The following is a 14993-nucleotide window of genomic DNA, read 5'->3' on the forward strand; positions in this document are numbered from 1 at the left end:
ACCGGATAGGCTTCTTTGAGCAGTCGCATTTTAAGATGGGGAATAGTTGTAAAGAGAAGATTCCTCCCACAGATGGGAAAGAGCCATTGTCCTCCACCAAAGAAAGGCAGTTGCTGTTAGGGATGGTATAAAATGCTTCTCTCCTGCTCAAGCAGGGGGTTGGACCGGATGACCTCTAAGGTTCCTTCCAACTCTGTTATTCTATTTTTTGATTGAATTGCTGCCTGCTCAACTCGCCAAAAAAAAAAAAAAGAGTGAGAGTTGACACTGCATCCGAACACGGCCTTAAAACCGGCACTAAATAAGGTTCCTCTAGCCTCCCTCCCGCCCCCGCAAGTGCAGAGAGGAAAGCTTCAGCTAAGTCACGGAAAAAAGCTGTAAACCAGCTGAGCGGGGCCCAGCCCGCCTTTTCACCCGCCCCCCACGTGCTCGTCGCCCTCGTCCATGTAGGCACAGAAGGCAGGAGGCCTGCTCCACCGAGGGCTTCCACTACAGGGCTCTGCCTCAATTGCCACTTCCCGCCCTCTCTCGCTCTCCCTCCCAGCAAAGCGCAAAGCGGCCGGCGTAGGTTCCCGGACGCGTCAGCTGCTGGTAGCGCGCTCCCGCCAGGGCACGTGCACGGCGCGGTGGGCGGGGACGCGCTTGGCGGCGGAGGCCGCCTGGCCAAGCGCGTCCCCGAGCGCAGCTTCCTCAGCCCGCGACTTGAGCCGGGAAGCTGCCACTTGCTCGCCGAAGCGGCTCCGCTGCCCATCGCTGTGACGGGAAGGGAGGGGGTGAGTCGGAGGGGCGGGCGGGCGGGCGGCGATCCCGGTGGCTGGATCCTGCAACGCCGAGGAAGGAGAAGGGGGAAGCCTGAAGGATCAGGGGGTCCCAAGTTGATCGTGGGTGGCTCCTTATGGGTGCCTGCTTAGGTGTCAAATGGGCGGCGGGGTGGCTGCTGGACGGAAGGGAAGTGGGGCTTGGAGGGTCGGTCTGGCGGGGCTGTTCCACCCTCCCCCCGTCCCCGATCGTTGGACCAAGGTTGTGGGGCAGCGAAGGTGACAGACAGGAGGTGTGTGTGGGGGGGGAGAAATGGGTTGGGAGCGACCCCTGGGGATCCGAAGGGAGGGTAGTCCTATGAACAGATGGTCTTGCGGGTTCCTGGGATGGGTGGGATCAGCAGAGGGGTGGTCGTGGTTTGTGGAGAGGGAAAGGGACCCATGGGGGGGGGGTGCTGGAGGAAGAGTCAAGAGGGGATGGAGTCCCTTTGCCTGGATATCAACAATAGCCCAGCTGGGACTATCAGGTTGTAGGGGGAGCAGGAATAGTTGGCTGTCACTTTTCCTCAATGTTGCTTAGGGAGGGATCCGCAACTTGGGCCTGGCTTCTTTAGAGATCAGGAGACACTTGGATATTATGGAGGCAAATGGATCAAGCTCTGGGATGAGAACTTTTCTTAGAAGGAAAGCAAGCAAACAAAGCCTCAACAGTTTACCTACCTTGAGTTTACTTTTACAGTAGCAAACACTAAAGAAATGATATGCAAATGAGGACCTCTGGTTTTCAGTTTTGGTCTTATTAACTTGTGCGAGTCCCCTATCTTCGTTTATGAACAGTTTTGTATTTTGTAGGATACTATTATAATATCATTAATGTATGTAAGCAATCGTTTGCATTCTATTAATACGCTTCCTGTGCTATTCATAACATAGCAACATAACAAGCAATAATACAGAACCTTTTAAAGTGTAAATTGTCATCTTATTTACATCCTGATAAAACATTTATACCTGAAATTCTGGTAGTCATAAATCTGTTAAGGAACAGGACTTTTTCAGAAAGAGACCTAGCAACTTTAATTATGAAACAAATTAACATCCCATTTTCGCTGTCGATCTAAAACTTTAATTCAGACATCTTTTAAAGTTATTTTTGCATGCTTACTTGGATATATAAATTATTTTAGTTCAATTGATCTGACTTTAGATAAGTACTGTATGTGTAGTTTTAATTTGATGAGATGCCTAATCTCATCCTATTACTAATCATTAGTAATTCTCACTGGTTTTTTTTAGCATTTTGGTTTCTTTTTAAGCCTTTTCTTCATGCTCTAGTCTAGAGCTTTTCTTTGGAGGATATAGAATGAAAACATTGGTTTGATTTAAATACTAAGTTTCTCATTCCCTTGCCACACTGAGATGAAGTGTTGAGAGATGAGTAAACATTACACAATTTTAAATAAAGTGAGCTTTAGATGCAGGGAGGATTTAGTTGATGTAACATAATTCCAACGACTCCTTTCTTACTTTTCTGTGGTTTAGTAGTTTATGGCTTTAGGAATATGATTGTAACTGCACTTAAAATCATAGATTACGCTTGGATGGAAAAATGTTTGGGTAGGAAAGACAAGTGAGTGACAGCTACTGAACTGGCTTTTAACCAGACTTGTTGTTTGGATCATATTTTGGACTTGTCCCAAGGACTCATTCCATTCAGATAGTTGTCTTTACCAGCAGTTGCCGTGACATAAATATATGATTGCACTGAGCATTGGGAACATCATAAACAGAGGATAAAAAAGAGAAAAAATCCTCTTTTCATACAAGTCTCTGCAAATACCAGATATTTGATCTTTCTATTTTTCCAAAACAATGAATTCACCTGTTAGTTCAATTGCTGGTAAAGAAAGCATATTTCAGAGGTTTAGTTAAAAGCAGTCCTAGTTCTTTAAGGAATAATTGTAAATGTAGATTCTGGCCTTGGAAACTGTGCACGAGCATCGTGATCTCATCAAGCCGGTACACATGAACCAGGAAGTAGAATGCTGGTAAAAATAAACAGACTGTTTTGGGAGAGACAAAACAGCTCATTGGAGAGAAAAAGATGAACATGATTTTGTAATTTTCATTTTCAAGTAGCCAAGCAAAGCAACACTTCCATGTTGTAATAATTTTGTCTGTTTCATTTTTTTTCATAAAGTAAGATTTTGATATATGTGGAAGATAGTATGTTTAGATATTGTGCCTCTGATTTTCACTTCCTAGGTTTAAGAATTAAAAATAAATGCTGGAAGAATAAATACATGTTACCATAGTACAAACTTTATATTATTTAATGAAAGGCAATTTGTATAATATATCACACTGGAATGATAAATACAGTTCAATTAACTAGTATTTTACCTATTTTTATATATTTAATTGTGTGAAATGGCATCAGGCCATTCTTGTCAGGGCAGGAAAAGAAGTGGCTTACTTCTTTCTTTACACTACTTGTAAATACTGTACAATTATAACTTTACCTCTGTCTCTACATATCTCTCTTCTTTCTATATCCTGCCTAATAGTCAAAATCATGTTCATTTTTTCCTGTTTTCTGCAAAAAGTCCATAAGGGTTTCCAGCAATAAATGTAGATTATTGTTTTTTTCTCTAATCATATAAGTCAATTTGGCCATCTCATCCACCTTCACCAACAATTTCCAATTGTAAATAATGCTGAATCTTTCCATTTTTGTGCATGCAATAATCTGCTGCAGTAAACCTATACAAATTAAAGTTCCATAACTTTTTTTCCATTTTTTTTCTCTGTTCCAAAAGAAAGACCTCTGGTTTCAATTTTATATAAAACTTCAAAATCCTCTGAATCAATGTATGTATTGGAATTCAAAATTTTCTTGTTTTAGATGTCCACCCAACATGATAAAGTATCCCTGTTGTTCATATTTTCAGCATAAATTTGAAGTGCCTTTATACATTTTAGACAATTTTTCTGACATATACCAACCATACGTCATTTTATAAGCATTATATTTAAGATTATAACATAATATAAATTTCAATCCTTTCAACTATATATTTTCTCTGTATATTATAACAAAATATAGCCCATTTTATCATATATTCTTTCACTTGTTCGTCTGTTTCAAATTTCAATAAAATCTAATACCTTTTAGCAATTACATGTTCATAATTTGTACACTATTTCATTTCAAACTCAGTCTTAACAGTGCTTAAAACTAATTTTTTGTCTACTTTAAATCTTTCTAATAACTGAATGCAAATAAAAAAATAATTGATAACTATATTTCTCTGCCACCAGTTCTCTTAATTTTATTTTACATTTCCCTTGACAAAATTCTAATATCTCATAATAAGTTAGCTATTTGTGATTGCCTATTATTTCACATGTATGAAATCCTTTTTGTGCTGAAAGCCACAAAAGTGTTTTGGGAGATAACCTGGATTTGCATCTATTCCATATTCTCAGTATGACACATCTAATATAATTGTTTTTGAAATAATTAACCTTTTGTCATACAACCATGCCATTCAAATCTCAGGTCATCTTCTAATTCCCCTTTTTTTCTTTACATCCTGTAAGGCCTTAAATTTAACTTATGATTTTCCCCCCTGCCAAACAAGCTTAGATCCAGGTGGTCCTCATTTTACAATTGAGCCCAAAATTTCCATTGGTAAACCAGTCAGTTGTGAAATGAATTTTGTCTCATTTTACGACCTTTTTTTTGCCATATTTGTTAAGTGAATCACTGCAGTTATTATGTTAATGACATGATTGTTAAGTGAATCTGGCTTCCTCATTGATTTTGCTTGTCAGAAAGTTGATCACATGACCCTGGGACACTGCAACTGTCATAAATGCATGCCAGTTGCCAGGCGTCTGAATTTTGATCACGTGACAAGGATGATGCCACAATGGTAATAAATGTGAAAAACAATCATAAGTAATTTCTTCAGGTCCTTTGTAACTGTAAGTTACTAAACGAATGGTTATAAGTCGAAAACTACATATATCTTATATCTTTTTGCCATGTTTAAATGGTGCATCATTTCTCAAAACAGGTTTTGACTGAGGTTATTTAAATATTTAAGTGTTTTGTGTAAAATGCGAACCAGAGTAGGATCTTGTCCCAAATGCCCTGATTATCCTAATTAAGTCAGGTGGCATTGCCCAGTGCTTAAAGAAGGTCTTAATGTTCTCCCCTATATTGTGAATAGAGAAATGGGAGCCTAGACTTGTCCCACGTAAATAGTTTCTTGCTGGCTCTTGTTCAAATATTTTTTTGAAATCTTATATGTTCGAAATAATTTTGAGTTCTTGAAAGGTATAACTTCAATATAAGAGAAATGCGGCTATTTGTTTTTCTGTTTAAGAAGTAGCTGCCTTTCTTCATCCTTAGGTAGATTTAGTTGGTTAAAAAGGACAAGACAAGAGCAGGATAGGAGAAGCAGCAATTCCTGATATTCCAGTGATGGCGAACCTTTTTTCTACCGCGTGCCAGAATTGCGTGCATGCTCGCTACTGCACCCCCCCGCGTGCCCACTCAATTCCCCACACAACTGCGCATGCGCACGTGACACACACACACACACACGCACACACTGCATGCACCCCCTTCCCCTTGCTCCGGAGGCTTTCATTCTCTTAGAGAGCCCCCTTGCTTGCCCCGGCGCCAGACTAGCGCTGCCGGGGAGAAATCAGCAGGAGGGGGAGAAGAACAAAGAACACAAACTTCTGCTAGGGATGCCTTCTCCCCCCCTCGCCTCCCCCTGATCTCTCCCTGGCAGCGCTCGCCTCACGCGGCCGCAAAGTGTGCGTGTGCGTGTGTGTAATGGGGGTCTGGCTGGGACTGATCAGCTGCGAGGCTGGCAAAGAAGCGGCGCTCGGAGGAAGAAGGCAGAGATGCTGGCTGGCATTCGCTTCCCTTACTTTTTGCCGCCGCCGCCCCGGCAGGACAGAGCATTACCACCCCCTCCCTGCTGGTTGCAGCCCAGGCCCCGCCTGCCCTACTTAGCTTTAAAGTGGCGAGGGAGCAAGCCGCAATGAGCAGGAAGGGAAATGAGCGCTGGCCACTATCCCTGCCTTTTCGCGGCAGTGGGGAAGACTTCTTTGCCAGCCTCTCAGGTGATCGGTCCCATCCAGCCCATTACACACACACACACACACACACACACACCGCTTGTTGCCGCGCGAGACCAGCGCTGCTGGGGAGAAATCTGGGAGGGGGAGAAGAAAACAATCTTCTGCTAGGGATGGTCTTCTCCCCCCTCTCCCCCTGATTTCTCCCCAGCAGCGCTCACCTTGCACGGCAACAAGTGGTGTGTGTGTGTGTGTGTGTGTGTGTGGCTGGCGCTCATTTCCCTTCCTGCTCATCGCGGCTTGCTCCCTCGCCACTTTCAGCTAAGCAGGGCAGGCGGGGCTTGGGCTGCAACCAGCAGGGAGGGGGTGGTAATGCTCCTTCCTGCCGGGGCAGCGGCGGCGAAAAGTAAGGGAAGTGAATGCCAGCCAGCATCTCTGCCTTCTTCCTCTGAGCGCCGCTTCTTTGCCAGCCTCTCAGCTGATCGGTCCCAGCCAGACCCCCATTACACACACGCACACACACACTTTGCTGCCGCGCGAGGCGAGTGCTGCCAAGGCGTCCCAGTACCAGGGCTGAAGGGGTGGCGGTGGCGAGGACGGGCGGCCAAGGGCTTCCCTCCCTCCCCACCCAAGCGGACTTCTTGCACGGCTCCAGCCTGCGGCTCTGATGAGGATCTGCGGTCCGGAGAGCTGCTGCTTCCAGCGCGATATATTTTGCCAGGCTCTTGGCGGCGTCTTTTTGCGGTTAGCTCTCCTCCCCACCAGCAGCTCCTCCGCCAGCATCCCGGCTGGAAGCAAAAGCGCAACAGCCGCTGTTGGGGAAGGGAGGAAGGGGTGGCGGTCACCTGTTCTCGCCACTGCCACCCTTTCGCCCCTGGTAATGGCGACTGTTGCACTGCTGCTTCCAGCCGGGATGCTGGCGGAGGAGCTGCTGGTGGGGAGGCAAGCTAACCGCATAAAGACGCTGCCAAGGGCCTGGCAGAATATATCCCGCTGGAAGCGGCAGCACTCTGGACCGCGGATCTTCATCAGAGGCGCAGCCTGGAGCCGTGCAAGAAGCCCACTTAGGTGGGAGGGAGGGAAGCCTGGCGGCTATCACAGTGCCGCTTCTGGCTGGTGTGGGAGTGGCTGCAGGGACCGGCTGGCCGCTCCTGCCCTTCCCCTTGTGGCTGCCGCTGCCGCTGCTTTTCTGAAGTGCCCGAGCCGGCCAAGCCCTTCGGACTGCAGATGAGCCATGGGCTGGAGGGCGAGGGCCACGCAAGAAGCCCACTCGGGCAGGGAGGGAGGGAAACCCCGACCACAGCTCTGCTCTACTAAGCGACGGCCGGGATCCCCTCTCCACGTCTTTTGGCACGCGTGGCCCTTGCTCTTCCTGTTGGTGTTTTTTGCGTGCGCATGTGCACACTGAAAACAAGGTCATTTTCCTGGCGTGCGCATGCGCACCGGGCGGCTCCTCTTCTGTTTTCTGGCATGCCAATGCACGTAAAGACCAGCTGGATGCTGCGCCCGAACCCGGAAGAGCAACTGGTGATGGCTCCGCGTGCCGGGATAAATGGCTCTGCGTGCCACTTCCGGCACGCGTGCCATAGGTTCGCCATCACGGTGATATTCCGATGGATGATTTATGGCATGATACCTATGATATTATTGTCTATGACAGTAAAATTAAATAGTAGTGATAAAGCCAATGGTAGTGATATTTCCTGGTAGCTTCCCATCTAGGTAATGTGATCTGACCCTGAGGCCAGATGAAGTCAGCAAACACAGCCTGGGCAACTATGCAAAGAATAATAATATTGGGAATATGCTATGTGGGGCAGTAGTGCCATTTTACTCTGGCTAAGATCTAGGGAACAAGTTTGAAGCCACTGCTATTCTTGTCACTTATAAAGATATTTAATGATCCCTGGAGTATAGCTCTATACTTAACTGTTTCCCATTTTAGACGTTTTTGAATTTTTGAAGCCACCACTTAAATGCAAAACTAGACTGTGTTATATAGATCATGTTTACCCAGAAATAACCTTGAGTTTAATCATGCATACTCCTAATTAAACATACTCAGGTGTAACCTTTAAATGTAATCTTATAATATGGGCTGATGTACTTGTAATTACAATATAAATGCAGCTAACTTAAGGAAAAAAATATGCAATTTTCAGCAGTACTTCCTTTAGCATTTTTTAAATGTCTTGCTTCTGGGTATCCTAGAGTCATGTAATAAGCCACTTGCAATGGGATAAACAGGATGATGGATTATAGTGATATAAAGTCATCTTGGCCTGGATACTTTTCTCCCAGGAATGAAAACAAAAGAACATATATACTGTATTATTCGGAGTATAAGACACACCGGAGTATAAGACGCACCAAGATTTTGAAGAGGCAAATTTAAAAAAAGTTTTTGCACTCTGCAGACCTCCCAAAAACACATTTTTTCATGAAAACGGGCCTGTTTTTTTTCCCCCCAAAAAGGGCATGAATAGCCTTTAGGAGGCTTGTAGAGTGCTCTTGGGGGCTGCGGGGGGGGGGGGAGAATTAAGCAAAAAACGGCCCGTTTTTTGCTCATTTTTGCCCTCCCCAGCCCCCAGGAGCACTCTACAAGCCTCCTAAAGGCTATGCAAGGCCATTTTGGTGAAGGGGACGGGGTTTTAGGAGGCAAAAAATGCTGTATTCAGTGTATAAGACGCTCCCAGATTTTCAGCCTCTTTTTTGAGGGAAAAAGGTGTGTCTTATACTCTGAAAAATACGGTATATGTTTTGCACGGACAACTTTTTTATTATTTCTGAAACCATTGGTTTAAATTGGTTGTGTTTTTATATATGTTTGCCTCTGTCCCCATTTGCTGTTTAGATATGCAATGGGATTCAAATTTGCAGAGGTATCCAAATACGCTGAAGGCAATTCAGGAAAGGTAGATACCTCTATACCTGTTTGAATATGCATCTGATTTATCTTTCCTCCCTGGTTTGGAATGTGATCATACTTAGAAACCTGCCTTCTGGGTACAGATGTTGTTTCTTGGCCCGGATATAGAATGTCATGGTTGGTTTTGTGGGAATGGTCAACATTATGGAATTAATCAGTTCTTAAATTTTTAAGAATCTTACATTTTAAAGCTGCTTTGAAAGCTGTAGGAACAAATAGGCACATTATACATAATACTACCCAATTTTCTAAATAAATTTAGAATTTTGTGGGTTTGGAGCTTAGTTGGGAACCAAACATTCAAAAATGACTGCAGGAGAAATTGGTGAATAGGGAAAGGCTTTAAGAAACTCAACTCACTCTATACCTCCTACACATAGTCTTCATTGATGTTACAGAAGAGGAAGGGTGGATTGTAAATGCTTTGTAAGAGTGAACATCCCTTTGGAAGATGGCATTATTACTAAAAGATTTGGCTTTGAACCAGGCATTTGTATTGATCTGCCACTGTCAATAGTTCACTTGAAGGACTTTTTCCAGCTGAATCATTTGCCCAATTGAGGTAGAGCAGCTAGATCTGAGCTACAAATCCAAATAATTATTAGATCAGGGCTGTCAAACTCCTGGCCCACGGGCCAGATGCGTCATGCACTGGCCATGCCCACACCCAGTTTTGCGAAAGGGAAAAAAAGTCCCAATACGTCACGTGACGCTGCTGTGACGCTGTGAGTTTGACACCCCTGCATTAGATTATCCACAAAGAGATAGAGAAGGCTCTAATTCTGTGCCACCATTTGGTGGTCATCTGCATTTTTGCAGCCCAGATTTGGTAGGTGTTGGGTCATGCTTGCCTAGATTTTCCGATGTTTTCTTGCTTCAGTTATTGTAAAGTCTTGTATTTGGGGTCTTCTTTAAAATAGTTGAATTTGCTATTCATCAAAAAGTAGAACTGCTAGCTTATCAGTTGGCATAGGCTTGCCAGTGACTTGCCAGCTGTTCAAGGTGGCTTGAATCAGGTTGCTTCAAATAAGCTTTCTTCCATCAGTTTATGAGATTGTAATGTCTCCAGTGGTAGGATCCTGCCGGTTTAACAACCATTTCGGTGATCGCGTGCTTCACGCACAAGCTTGATGTGCATGCACGGTTTTAACAAAATTTACTTTTCACATTACTTCTGGGGAGTAACACAGCTGAGGTGCGGCAATCCGCTCTGCCGTATGAATCAGCTGAGAGGATATAGGTAAGTATAGCACAGGAGTGGGCGGGTGGGCCCACCTGATCGTTAGAGCGAACCGGTTCACTCCCCAGCTAATTGCCGGAGCTACTGGTTCACCTGAACCGGTCCAAACTGGCTGAATCCCACCCCTGAATGTCTCCCTTAAAGGCTGTGCTCCAGAATCGCTCTCTGTTTTGAAGTAAAGTGGATAATTATTAGGATGTTCCCACTTTGAAAACAATTCTGTTTTCAATGATTTGGACCTTCTATGAACAGAAGACCCCTCTGTTAAAGCTGATCTTTCTTCCATACCCCTGGGCTTTTGTAGGACCCTAAACAACAACCCTGCTGCCTCAAAACTTGCATTTTTAAAATTTCAGGTTTCAAAAGTTAGTGCAACATTTAAAGCAATTGCAGTTTTTATCCCAAGTGTGCTTTACACTATGGGCTGCTACACTAATAAATAATAGGGAGGTGTCCTTATGCTCCATGTCTAAGAACTTCTCTTTTTTAAAAAAATTTTTTGAAGCTCTAAAATAGTAATAGCTCTAGTAATGACAAAGGAGAGAGATTTTTAAGTTGAAACTACCAGTTTTTGAACACTTTCTAGAGAATCCTGTTTAGTTCCATCCTAGAGGGCTTTCCAGGGAAAGTTTGTGTGTGTGTGTGTGTGTATGTGTGTGTGTGTGTACTGAAATTTGTTAGTTGAATTTTTGTATGGTTTTCAGTTCTATAGCCTCTGACTAAATTTTTATGGAGGGGGAGCAGAAACTGCTCAGAAACTGTTATGGCATGGCATAAAAAGTGTCATAAATAAATAATAATCAAATTTACCACGAAACTAAATAGAATTCTTTTAGTTTGGGTTGCTTCCTGATGAAGGTCCTTCTTTCTCTTAAGCTAAACATACCCAGTTGCAGGAACTGGGTATGTTTAGCTTAAGAGAAAGAAGGACTAGGGGAGACATGATAGCAGTGTTCCAATACCTCAGGGGTTGCCACAAAGAAGAGGGAATCAAACTATTCTCCAGGGCACCTGAGTTTAGAACAAGAAGCAATGGGTGGAAACTAATCAAGGAGAGAAGCAACTTAGAACTGAGGAGAAATTTCCTGACAGTGAGGGCAATTAATCAGTGGAACAGCTTGCCTCCAGAAGTTGTGAATGCCCCAACACTGGAAGTCTTTAAGAAGATGTTGGATAGCCATCTCTCTGAAACGGTATAGGGTTTCCTGCCTAGGCAGGGGGTTGGACTAGAAGACCTCCAAGGTCCCTTCCAACTCTACTATTGTAAGGTGTCCAATCCAGGAGCTGCAGGTTGCTTGGTTACTTCAGCCCTCCTCTGGCCAGCCACCTGTGGGAAGTGTCCTTGGGTTCCCACAGGAAAGCTTTATTTTTGGGGCTACAAACCCCATCTGACAATTTCCCCCCTCCCCTGTTGTCTGGCAGTCCTGAAGCCTTCAAGATGGCCTCAGCCATGATCCCTTCAGGGTTGACAGAAGGTTCCTGTCATTACCAAGCTGTAGTTTTTACTTGGAAGATACAATTAAAACTGTACTCGCTTCCACTTGTTATAGCCAGCATGCCTGTCCTTGATTACAACCTACCATATTCCATGATTCTTTCTGATTCTTTCAATATCTTATTTTTAAATATCTCTCTACTTCATTCTTTGTTAATCTTACATCCTAGACCTGCTACAAAGAGAGACCCTGCCATAGCCATAATCATAGATTGGTCATCATCCCAACTTATTCAAGGTCTGACATCCTTCGACTGCGAGGTTCCCCCCTCTCGCAGGCGTGCCCCCCTGCCCTGACGAAGGCCCACCTCAATGAGGGGTTTATTAACCCAGAGAGGTGGAGGAAGCGGGGGATTAGGGGTTTTTTAGTAAAATGTTTTGTAAAGCTTTTAAGGGGTTCCAGGGAGCGGGGAGGGTTGGTTTGGCCCTGGGGTATGGATACAACCAGGCCAACATGTAGGGTCAAGACGGAAGGGAGGGTCAAGACGGAAGGTAGCGAAGCGGAGCGGGTGGGAGGAAATAACATCCCTATAAGGGGAATTCCAATCACGACGGTCGTAGGGAGGGGCAGGCGCGAGGACACCAGAAGAACGTATAGTCGGTTGGCAGACCGGGGCCACTGGATACGCCCGGTCGCTTGCACCAACCCCCGCAGACTAGGTGGACAGGATCAGCAGAGCCTGGGCCTTAGGCTGATGTTATGTAACGCGAGGTCCGTGGTTAACAAGGCCCCCCTCATCAGTGACTTGATCACAGAGGGGGAGCCGGACCTCGCAGGAATAGCGGAAACCTGGTTGGGCCCGGAGGGGGGGTTGCCCCTCAGGGAAATGTGCCCTCCAGGTTACCGTGTATTCCACCAGCCACGGGCCCAAGGTAGGGGTGGGGGGGTAGCAATTATCATCCGGGACGATCTGGCACCGAGAGAATTCACTGTGTCGCAGACATCTGGTTGTGAGTCTCTGGGCGTAAAGTGGGGTCCAGGGAGTCAGTTGGGCCTGTTGATAGTATACCTGGCTCCCCGCCATACATCAACGGCCCTGCCCGAGCTCCTCGAGCGGATCGCGGAGATGGCGGTTGAGACCCCCAAACTACTAGTGATGGGGGATTTCAACCTGCCGTCAACGGGAAAGGCATCCGAGGTAGCCCGGGAATTCATGGCTTCCATGACAGCCATGGGTCTGACTCAAGTAATTCAGGACCCCACTCATGAGCGAGGCCACATTCTGGATCTTGTGTTTGTCTCCGACCAGTGGACGAGTGATCTGGGAAGAGGGCATTTAGTCATCACGCCCCTGTCATGGTCAGATCACTCACTTCTCCAGCTTGACTTCCCTGGCGCTACTCCCCACCGCGGGGAGGCGGAACCAGATTATCCCAGATGGTTCCGCCCCAAGCGCCTGATGGAACCGGATAGGTTCCAGGCTGAGCTTGGGCCATTTCCTGCTGACCTGTCCCGCTCCCGGGCTGAGGACCTGGTAGCCGCATGGAATAGTGCGGCTGCCGGTGCCTTGGACCGGGTGGCGCCTTTGCGGCCTCTCCGACGGCCACGATCGACCCGGGCCCCCTGGTTTAACGGGGAGCTAAGGGCGATGAAACGCCTTAGGAGACGCCTGGAGAGTAAGTGGAGATCCTCCCGCTCCGAAGCTGACCGAACACAGGTAAGAGCCTACATAAGGACCTACCTTGTGGCAATAAGAGTGGCCAAACGTCAGTATTGTGCCACTCTTATAGCGTCCGCAGAGAACCGCCCTGCTGCCCTGTTTCGGGTGACCCGCTCCCTTCTGTCACAGGAGCAGCGGGACCCCCCATTGCAGGGCAGGGCAGAGGAATTTGGAGAGTTCCTGCAGGATAAAATCGATCATATCCGGAGAGGTTGGACCCACTCCAGTGCTCCAGTGGGGACGTCCGAGACTAGTCTTGAGAGACCATGCTGGGAGGAGTTTGACCCTGTTGTCATCAAAGATTTGGACAGGTTGCGCGGGCGACTGCGGGCCACCACATGTTTACTGGACCCGTGTCCCTCCTGGTTGGTGCTGGCCTCCTGGGAGGGCTCACGAGGCTGGCTACTGGGGCTGGTGAACGCTTCGTTGGGGGAGGGCCGGATGCCGGCCGCCCTGAAAGAGGCGGTAGTCAGGCCCCTGCTCAAGAAGCCTTCTCTGGACCCAAAGGAACTAGCAAATTATCGTCCTGTCTCCAACCTTCCTTTTTTAGCAAAGGTTGTTGAGAGTGTGGTGGCTCAGCAGTTTCCGCGTCACCTGGAGGAAGATGATTATCTAGACCCGCGCCAGTCCGGCTTCCGACTCGGTCACAGCACGGAGACGGCCTTGGTCGCGTTGGTGGATGATCTCTGGAGGGCAAAGGATGAGGGTTGTTCCTCCATCCTTGTTCTATTAGATCTCTCGGCGGCCTTCGATACCATCGACCATGGTATCCTATTGCGCCGGCTGGAGGGGTTGGGGATTGGAGGCACCGTGCTACGGTGGTTCCACTCCTACCTCTCTGGCCGGACGCAATGTGTGTTGACGGGGGAGCAGAGGTCGACCGCAAGGCCCCTCATTTGTGGGGTCCCACAGGGGTCGATTCTCTCGCCTCTCTTGTTCAACATATATATGAAGCCGCTGGGCGAGATCATCCGTGGTTTTGGGGTGAGTTACCATCTGTACGCTGATGATACTCAGTTGTACATTTCCACCCCAAACCACCCCAACGAGGCTGTCGAAGTGATGACCCGATGTCTGGAAGCCGTACGGGTCTGGATGGATGACAGCAGGCTCAGGCTCAACCCCTCCAAGACAGAGTGGCTGTGGTTCCCGGCTTCCCGATTCAATCAGCATATTCCATCGCTGACCATCGGGGATGAGCAATTAGCCCCGGTGGAAGGGGCGCGCAACTTGGGCGTCCTCCTTGACGATCGGCTGACCTTAGAAGATCACGTGGCGACCGTGGCAAGGGGGGCGTTCCTCCAGGTTCGCCTCGTGCGCCAGTTGCGGCCCCTTTTGGACCGGGAGGCCTTGCGCACAGTCACTCACGCGCTGGTGACGTCCCGCCTGGACTACTGTAACGCTCTCTACATGGGGCTCCCCTTGAGGTGCGCCCGGAGACTGCAGTTGGTCCAGAATGCAGCCGCGCGGGTTATTATGGGGAGATCGAGATTCTCCCATATAACACCTATCCTGCGCGAGCTGCACTGGCTTCCTGTGGCCTACCGGGTGCGCTTCAAGGTACTGGTTACCATCTTCAAAGCGCTCCATGGCACAGGGCCTAGTTACCTGCGGGATCGCGTCCTGCCCCATACATCCCTGCGACCCACTCGCTCACACAGGGAGGGGCTACTCCGGGTGCCGTCCTCTAGAGAGTGCCTGGGGACGGTGCCCAGGAGTAGGGCCTTCTCTGTGGTGGGCCCTACCCTTTGGAATGACCTCCCCCCAGACATCCGGACAACAACCGATCTTCGCTCCTTCCGTATGAAGC

At 47.3% G+C, this 14993-nt stretch overlaps 1 protein-coding gene across 1 annotated transcript in view; it reads left to right on the forward strand.

The window, feature by feature from the left end:
* The first annotated feature begins 639 nt into the window (after window positions 1–639).
* The window catches only part of TEX264 (testis expressed 264, ER-phagy receptor), a 175358-nt gene continuing 161004 nt past the window's right edge, over window positions 640–14993 (forward strand). Inside the window, exon 1 of the mRNA XM_081938081.1 lies at window positions 640–773. The gene's annotated coding sequence lies outside the window, so the exon portion shown is untranslated. The remainder of the gene's footprint in view (window positions 774–14993) is intronic.

The sequence above is a fragment of the Natrix helvetica genome (assembly GCF_964273705.1).
Source record: "Natrix helvetica genome assembly, chromosome: 1".
Lineage (NCBI taxonomy): Eukaryota > Metazoa > Chordata > Lepidosauria > Squamata > Natricidae > Natrix > Natrix helvetica.